Genomic DNA, 10,047 nt, shown 5'->3' with positions numbered 1-10,047 from the left:
ATATGAAATGGATAGCAAAAGAAGGAAGTTGTAAACATCAATAATGGCCTCATGCCTAGTTACATGCTTATTATGTATATGTATATAGATATATAATGGTATATATTAATTATCTTCTTATTCTTTCCTTCTCATCCTTCTTATTTTTACAAATTTTATTGGAAGTTAACTTTATAATTTGTGTTTTAGGAAACATACGTTCAGATGAAATTGCATTTGAGAAATAACCAATGCCACTCAGAGATGGGTATGATGAAACCTGAGACTCTGCAGATCAGAGTTTGGGAAGAAGGCAACACTGTCTTGGTTTCTATGCAGAAAAGTTGCATTTGGGGGAGAAAACAAAGGTTTTTGTGGTAATAACAAAATTCAAATTTTGGAGCGTAGCTTTATGGATGCTAACTAGCCAAAGGAGAGGACTCTATCAGTTATTACTTTAATGCCTCTCACTTTCAAACTCACTATTTTCTTTTAATGGGAAAATTACTTTTTCTGGAGGAGTGGGCAGGCATCTAGTCCAGAACTTCTGGGATTACTTATTGGTGCTGGTAGCCTTGGTGACCTTGAGCACCAAGGATCCTAGAGCTGGAACCAAGGATCCTAGAGCTGGAACTTGTGGAACATTGTGGAAAGCCACAATGTTGCTTTTCCAGTTGGCTCTGCCATTTGGGTCACTAGATGGAGACAGAAAGACTGGAAAAGGAACAAGAGGTTTGCTCCTTGCTGTGTATTTCCTGAGGGTTTTTTGTCTACTTGTCTACTATGAGTATTACCCCAGCCAAACCTCATCATAGCAAAAGCGTTTTTTGTCTGCTTGTCTACTATGAGTATTACCCCAGCCAAACCTCATCATAGCAAAAGTGTTTTCATGTTGTAGCAGCAGCTGGATCCGGTTTGCAGTTTTTCTAACACCTGCAGAATCAGCTTCATCATGTCTCCTTAGGGACACTAACAACAGCCAGCCAGTGCCCTTCCTCAAAGATCAGATCCCAATCCCCTAGTCTCCTCTTCTGGACTCAGACAATTAACATTGGCTGAGAAATATCTCCTACTCAGAGGTCTGAGTTTCAGTTCCTCGTGGTTGATCTACCAAGTTTCTAAGTTTTAATAAGTTCAATCTTTGTTTTGCTTCCTCAGATTTCAGCAGTTGCAACTTCCATGATATTTTACAATTCTCTTTTAACCCTTTGGTTACTGTGATGGTTAGTTTTATGTGTCAGCTGGGCTAGTCTATAGTACCCAGTTACTTAATGTACACTAATCCAGGTTTTGCTGTTAGGATACCACTCAGGTGAAAGACTGTAGGAGCAAAAACTGAGGTTTCCTGGAGAAAGAAGAAATTCTGCTTCAAGACTGCAACAATAGCTCTTGTTGAAGAATTTCCAGCCTGCTCTACAGATTTCAGATCTGCTAGCCCCCACAAGTGTGTAAATCAGCTCCTTGAAATAAATCTATTTATGTATGTTGAGAGATTTAGGTTCTGTTTCCATGGACAGACCCAACTGATGGGTATCTAGCTAGGATCTTTGTATGTATTAACATGTATTAAATTCTCTCTATTCAAATAACTGATGTTTTATATAATGATTTTGTTTATTTATTTATGAAAGACACAGAGAGAGGCAGAGACACAGGGAGAAGGAGAAGCAGGCTCCCTGCAGGAAGCCCAATGTGGGACTTGATCCCGGAACTCCAAAATCACGTCCTGAGCCAAAGGAAGACACTCAACAGCTGAGCCACCCAGGCGTTCCAACCAGTGTGGTTTTGATCTTGTGAGTGAATCCTAACTGATTCAATGATGCAGAAATAGTGGAAGGTTTTAATAAAGACTCCTATACTAAAAGAGAGCTTAAAAAGCTAACGTGGGTAGACATTGCGGCCAGTAAAGAGAACATTGCTTAGGCAGAGAAAATAGATGCCAAAGCAGAGTGTGTGGTTAGGAGACTGGCAAGTGATAATGATTAGCACATACATCCTGTGGAGTGTATCAGAGGGAATTGGAGCTTCATAAGAATCCAGTTAATAGAGCTGTAATTAGAATACACTTTGAACACATACAAATCTGAAGAACAAGTGCTTTCTACAAATAGCTGTGTAAATTCTCCAGAAGAACGGGATTATCCTGACACAGAAGGAAAAGAGAGCAGAACACCCTGGGTCATATACAAGACTAGAAGTTGGAAAAGAGGAAACCACAGTAAATTAGAGCAGAAGTTACTTGTCTGAGACACAGGTTTAAGAATTCAGTTCTTTAGGGAGGACATTCTGTTGATCTATTCCTGTATAACAAATCATGTAAGAACATAGAAGCTTAAAACAACAAGCATTCATTTTGCTCACAAATCTGCAGTTCAGGGCAGGGATCACTTCTGTTCCTCACCATACTAGCTGTAACAGCTAGACTAAGGGCTGGCACACCAACCTTTGAAATGTGTTACTCATATGGCTGGTACTGGCTCTCTGGGAGCTCAGCCAAGGTGGTGGGCTGTGAGCCTTTTCTCCATGTGGGCCCCTCTCCAGGCAGTGTGGGATTACTTATGGCAGAGTGGCTGGGATCAAAGAACAAGCATCCTAAGAAAGAAAGAAAACCTGACAAGGTCTTAAAGTCTGAGCCCAGAAATTGGCAGTGTTGCTTCTGCTGCAATCCCTTAGTCAAGTTGTCACAGAATCCAGATTCAAGGATAGGAGGTGTAGATTTCACTTCTCAGTGGGAAGAACGTCAAAAAACCTGGGGCAGGGGCATGTTTTAAAACTGTCACGAGAAAATTAGCAATCAAAATTTGACTACTGAGAATGCTTACCTGGCCAAGTGAACTGGTAAAGTGCATAGAGTTCTCTTTCCACTAGGTGGTTCAGTCACATGAGTCCTTTTGAAATCCTGAGTTAAAATACACCCTGCTTTTTGTTGTTATCTACATGGCTTTCTTGGTTAAGTCAGTTCTACCTAATTACCAACATGATTTGGGAGATTAGATGGCAAAATGGAAATAACATAAACCTATAGAACACATAGTCTTAGCAAGAAAATTACACAAAGGCAAACCATAATCAAACATTATCTTAGGGATGCCTGGGTGGCTCAGTGGTTAAGTGTCTGCCTTGGGCTCAGGGCATGACCCTGGGATCCTGGGATCGAGTCCCACATTGGGCTCCCCACAGGGAGCCTGCTTCTCCTTCTGCCTATGTCTTTTCCTCTCTCTCTATGTCTCTCATGAATAAATAAATAAATTTTTTTAAAAACCCACAAAACATTATCTTAGAAGCAGTCAGGTAAAAAAAATGTACAGAGGAACAAATATAAAGATGATAACGACTACAACAACAAAAAAGATGATAACAAATCCCTCTTTGGAAAGAATGCAAGTGAGAAGATAGTGGAGCGCTATCTTTAAAGTACTGAAAAGGAAAAAAGTGTCAATCTAGAATTCTATACTCACTAAAGATATCTTACAAAAATGAAGGTAAAATAAAGTCTTTTCCAGAAATACAAAAGTTCGAAGAATTCATTGCTTGACAACCTGCAGTATAAGAACTGCTAAAGTCCTTTAGGCAGGAGAAAAATGATCCCAGGTAGAAATCTGAATGTCCATAAACAAAGAGAACTAGAAATGGCACTACATAAATAAATGTATCTGATTATATTATTTCTTTTAAGAATCTCTTTAAACACTAACCATTTAAACACAGCAATAATGTGGGGCACCTGGGTGGCTCAGTCGGTTAGGTGTCTGCCTTTGGCTCAGGGCATGATTCTGGGGTCCTGGGATCAAGCCCCCCACCGTGGGTTCCTTGCTTAGCTGGGGGTCTTCTTCTCTCTCTGCCTCTACCTTTGCTCATGCTCTCTCTCAAATAAATAAATGAAATCTTTCAAAAAAATAGCAATAATGTATTTTGGAGTTCATAACATTAGTGCAGGTAAAATATGGCAATAATAGCATAAAGACTGAGAGGGGAGAAATGGAAGTATGCTATTATACAATTCTATATTTTACATGGAGTGGTATCTGATACCAGATACCAGATTTGAAGGAAGACTGTAATGACTGAAAGATGTATACTAAACTTCAAGGTAACCACTAACACAACAAAACAAAGAGTTCCGTGTAGTAAGTTAACAAAGAAGATAAAATGGAATCATAATAATAAAATCAATGAAATCAAAAGAAGGCAGAAAAAGTATTAATAAATATATCATACAAGTAGAAAATAGCTGGAGGATGGACTTACACCTAACCATATCAATAATCACATGAAATGTAGATCACCCCAGTTAAAAGGCAGAACTCATCAGCTTGGACCAAAAAAAAAAAAAAAATGACACCCAAGTATATGCTGTCCACAAGGAACACACTTTAAATACACAAATAAGTTAAATGTAAAAAACAAAACAAAACACAGAAAATGCCTACAGATATACCAGGCTAACACTAGTCAAACGTAAACTGACGATTACACACAGACACACACATTGTGGTCATGTTGTCTGACCACAATGGAATTAAGTTAGAATTCAGTTGGAAAAAGATATCTGAAGAATCTCCAAATATTTGGAAACTAAGTAATCTACTTCTAAAAAAAAACCCCTTAGATCAAAGAAGAAATCAAAAGAGAAATTAGAAAGTATTTTGAACTGAATGAAAACAGAAACACCACATGTTGGAATCTGCAGAATGCTACTAAAGCAATACTTGGGCTGAAATTTATAACACCAAAAGCCTATATTAGAAAAGAATGTCCTCAATTTGCTAAAGGGCATCTATGAAAAACCTATAGCTAACATCATACTTAATGAAAAAAGACTGAATTCTTTCTCCCTAATATCAGAAACAGTACAAAGGATATTCATTCTCACCACCTGTATTCATAATTGTATTTGAGGTTCTAGGCACTGCAATAAGACAAAAACATAAATAAATAAAATAAAAGGCATCCAGTTTGGAAAGGGAGAAGTAAAACTATCCTTATTCATAGTCCACATAGACAATTCTGTAGAGTCTACAAAAAGGCTCCTGGAACTAGTAAGGGAGTCAAGCAAGACTGTAGAATACAAGACTAATAACACAAAACATTGTCTTTCTAAATATACAAAAATCTTCCGTGTTTCTGTATACCAGCAATGAATGATCAGAAATTGAAGTTGAAAATTACAATTTACAGTAGCATAAAAAATGTGAAATACATAAGTTTAACTTTGATAAAGGTTATGAAAAACTGTGCGGTGAAAATGAGGAAACATTGCTGACAGAGGTTAAAGAAGATCCAAGGAAATGGAGAGAGGTACTTTGTTTGTGGATTTGAAGACTCAGTGTTACCAATACAGCAATTCTCCCCAAATCAATCTATAAATTCAATAAATATTAATCAAAATTCCAATAGACTTTTTTTGTAGAAATTGACAAGCTTATTCTAAAATTTATGTAGAAATTCAAGAGACTGAGAATAGATGAAACAGCTTTGAAAAAGAATAAATTTGGAGGGCTAATGTGTTCTGATTTCAAGACATATCACAGCCTATAGTAATCAAGACAGTGTGTAAAGATAAATAGACCGAGGAAACAGAATAGGGAGTCTAGAAATAGACCTGCATGCATATGGATAACTGATTTTTGACAAAGACGTAAAGGCATTTGGTGAAGAAGGGATGGTCTTTTCAGCAAATGGTGCTGTAACTGTTGAATATCCCAGTTTTTAAAAAATAAATTTTGATCCTTACCACACATCACACACAAAACTGGATCATAGATTTAAGTATACGACTCAAAGTTATGAAACTTCCAGAAGAAAACGTGAGAGAAAGTCTTGGTGATCACATCTTAAGCAAAGATTCCAAAGATACGATGACAAGAGCACAATCCACAAAAGAACAAGTTGATAAATACGACTGCCAAAATTAAAAGCTTCTGCTTTTCAGAAGGCACTGTTAATAAGAGAATGTAAAGACCAGGCACAGACTGGAATAAGATATTTGCAAAGCATATATCTAATAAAAGACTTGTATCCAGAAAATACAAACTTTGTATTAAGAAGCAAACAATTTGTGCTTGCTTTGGCAGCATTTACACTAAAACTGGAATGATACAGAAAAGATTAGCATGGCCCTTGTGCAAGGATGACATGCACATTTGTGAAGTGTTCCATAATTTTTTTATGTCGTGGCCTACAGGCCAGTAAAAGATTCACATTAAAAAAACAACAACAGAACAGAAACAAACAATTCAATCTAAAAACAGCATAAGATTTGCATAGATACTTCACCCAAAATTCTTTCAAAAACCAAACTGACGGGACCCCTGGGTGGCTCAGTGGTTGAGTGTCTGCCTTCGGCACAGGTAGTGATCCTGGGGTCCTGGGATCAAATCCCACATCAGGCTTCCTGCGAGGGGCCAGCTTCTCCCTCTGCCTATGTCTCTGCCTCTCTCTCTGTCTTTCATGAATAAATAAATAAAATCTTTAAATTAAATAAAATAACGAAACTGACATTTATAATATGATCCAACCATTTCACTATAAGGCATTTACCGCAGAGAAAACAAAGTATAAGTCCATACAAAAACTTCACAAAATGTTCATAGCAGCTTTATTTGCAATAGTTTGAAACTAGAGACAGCCAAATGTCCATTAGAAGGTGAACGAATAAAGAAATTGTGATATATCTGTATAATGGATACTCAACAATAACAAGAAATGAACTATTCATACATGTAACACTGTGAATGACTCTCATGGATGAATTATATTAAATTAAAGAAGCCAGACAGAAGAGGCTATATACTATGTGATGTTACTTATATTATATACTAGCAAACCCAAACTAATCCATACTGTCAGAAAGTAGGTTAGTAGTTGCCTGGGCAGCAGGGGGAGTGGGGTCATGAGTGAGAGGGACAGCAGAGAAGGATTACGATGGAGCAAGACAAAACTGTTGGAGGTGCTGCATATGTTCACAATCTTGACTGAGGTGATGGTTTGATGGGTGTATACCTATGGCATAGGTATACAGTTTATTAAATTGCACACTTCAGTTATAATTTCAAAAAGAAATCAAGTGAAAATTGTTCCTTCCTTCTAGATCCTAGTTAGGTTTAGAGATGAGCATGTCTTAACGTCATCTAGCCCAGGGCTGTCCAATATGGTAACCACTAGCCTCATGTGACCATTTGAATTTAAATTAATTACAACTATAATGAAAAATTTCATTTCTTAGTTGCAATAGGCACATTAAAGGGCTCAGGAGCCATATATGGCTAGTGGCCATCCTATTGGACGGCACAGATTATAGAATATTTCTTTCATCAGAGAAAGTTCTCTTGGACAGGTCTTTCCTAGATTCTATAGAGAACTGGGGATTGTCATAGTCTCATCAATACCTTTACAAACAACTGAGATCTTTTGCTGGCCATCTATTGAGAAGTTACTTTGTGCCAGAAACCACCCTTTACATGAATTACCTCTAATTCTTACAAGGAAAGACTAAGGGTCCGAGAGGATTAAATAATTTCCTAAAGCTCATCGCTACTAAGTGGTGAGGCTAAAATGTAACCGTACAACTATCTAACCCCAAAGCCTGAACTCTTAGGCTATTCTCATATATCCTGTGGCTAGACCACACCTTTTTCATTTTATACGTGTGAAGATCTTCTTTTTAGCTTCAACCATGAAGTCTTACATTTATCCCTCCTAAATTTTATCTTGCTGGATTAAACTTACTGCTCCAGATTGTCAAAATATTTCAGGATCCTCATCCTGTCATTCCATATGCCCATGAACTTCCCAAGGTCCATGTCTTTAGCAACTTTGATAAGCATGGCTTCCTAAACTCCATCCAAGTGGTGATTAAAATCAATAGGTCAAGGGACTGGGTGGAAGACTGTGGGCAGCTATTAGAAATCCCCCTTTAGGCCAACATCAATTCACCAGTCTATACTCATTGAGGTACTAGCATCGTGTATCATTCCTGTTCTTATATCAAGATTCTGTAGTTCGAGCCTAATACCCCTTTAGCATCATCTGGAATCATATACCAATATTAATTAGCTGATCTGACTAGCTTACAGATGTCATCAAACAATATATGCTTCTAACCAAACATAGTACCTGGGGGGATCAAGATATGGGCCTTAACACCTTGGGAGTTAGGGACCATGGGCCATAGGGGCCATATGGGTCTCACTCAGTGGGTTAAGCATCTACCTCTTGATTTCAACTCAAGTTGTGATCTGAGGGTTGTGAGACTGGGCCCTTTGTCGGGCTCCCTGCTCACCTGGGAGTCTGCTTGAGATCCTCTCTCTCTCTCTCTCTCTCTCTCTCTCTCTCTTGCATTATCTCTCTCTCGCTATCTCTCTGCCCCTCACCCTGCTCACATGGGCACTTTCTCTCTCTCAATTAAATAAATAAATCTTTAAAAAATAGGTATCAGACCCTAGTATTGGTGTCTGTCATTTCCCACATAGCTGTCCTCTTCCTCCTCAGCTGCCCCAACTCTGAAGTGATTGTTTTAGGTCTGTTGCCCCCAAAACCAAACTATCTCAAAAACAATGGCTTCAAACAACAATAATCATTTATTCGCTTGTGGCAATTTTGCGCATGGTTTGGCAAGAGCACTTTGCTTTTACTCCACATGGCATCAGCTAGGGTGGCTGGAAGGACAGCTGGGGACTGGCACGATGAGGCTCCTCTGACACAAGCTCATGAAGTATATCAACTCTGAGGACCCTGTGATCCTGCCTCATGCGCTCCTGCCACCCGCCTCCCCCTCACTTCCAAACTCTGCCCATGTCAACCAACATGTGTTTCCCAGACTTGCCCTCCTCAGGCATCTCCAGGCTTCTGTCTAGCATGGCTTTTCTTCCCTTTCCTTGACCAACTCCTATGCCTCCTTGAAGACTCAGTCAAGGTGTCACAACCACCTGGAAGCCTCCTCCGATAATCCCTACCCCCACACAATTCAGTTCACATTAGGTAACTCTCCACCATCTTCCCACAGCATGTGTTGCCCTTCGGAAAAGCACTTATCCCTCTATGATGGGTTGTTCTAGACTCTTCACTCTTTAAGAGAAAAAAAACTTGTGTTCTCAGTGTGGGGGAGAGAGTAGATGCTCAGTAGGCTGAATCAATGAATGATGTGATGATAAAACAGATCTTGTAAACTAAAATGCTATCAAAATACCAGACTAGCAACAGGAAAAAGGCCTCAGTCGAGCAAGTTCTCCCGGACCCAAGATGAAATGAGTTCGAGTATAGCAAGCATTCTTGACTAGGGCCTCAAGCACTAGTAAGCACTGTGTAAGCGTTTGCTGCCACTACTGTGATGACTTCTGCAACTTTCAGAGGAAGAGCTGACCTTGTTAAAAAATTCTTTCTGCCTCCCTCATTATAGTTTTCCCTAGAAAGAGACCTTGAGTGATATCACCACCTTCCCACATGATCCTCCTCCTCTTCCTCGGGAGAGTTCCCTGAGGTTAGAATTCCCGAAAGAGGAATCCTCTGGAAGAGGAAGTGTTCAAGGCTACCAGCCTGGGTGTGTCTGTCTCTTGGCAAAAGGTCGGTTGCCATCAGCTTCTCTCTCCTACTGGCTTCCATTGCAGCAGGTGGATGCAAGCATTGCCACCTGCCAGGTGTTTCTGAGCTTCCCCGGGCCTGGCAGAGCTAAGGAGAGGCAGGCATGAGCAGTGACAGACTTTTCTGGTATCTGCCACCCTGGAATCAGCATCCACCTTCCCTTTGCCCTTTGAGCCCAGGGTCATTTGGATTGGAGGCTAAGCAGACCCTCTGGAATGAAAGCCAGTCACACCTGGGGAGAAGGCTTGGTCTGAACCTTAATTTGGAAAAGGTGCCAAGTTCTTCAAGTTTCCTCAAGCCTGGCTCTTGCCCTGCCTTTCTGGGGTGGCCGGGAGCCAAAAGTCCCAGGCTCCTCCTCATCACGTCCCTGCCTCACCCTCCCAGGAATTTGGGGAAACCTGAGGATGGCAGGTTTGACCTGAATTGTGATTAATATTTGGTGCTGGGAAAACCAGAGTTCTGGGCTAAGCATGAAAATTTTGGGGGTCA

General features: G+C 39.8%; 1 non-coding gene across 1 annotated transcript; it reads left to right on the top strand.

Moving 5' to 3' along the window:
* The first annotated feature begins 6,037 nt into the window (after positions 1–6,037).
* LOC121474793 lies at positions 6,038–6,144 on the top strand. The gene has a single exon (XR_005983530.1). It is a non-coding gene; the product is annotated as a U6 spliceosomal RNA (small nuclear RNA).
* Positions 6,145–10,047: the final 3,903 nt, after the last annotated feature.

Source organism: Vulpes lagopus, chromosome 1, assembly GCF_018345385.1.
Source record: "Vulpes lagopus strain Blue_001 chromosome 1, ASM1834538v1, whole genome shotgun sequence".
NCBI classification, from domain to species: Eukaryota; Metazoa; Chordata; class Mammalia; order Carnivora; family Canidae; genus Vulpes; species Vulpes lagopus.
The sequence above is the reverse complement of the archived record's forward strand: the minus strand, read 5'-3'. Positions and strand labels throughout refer to the sequence as shown.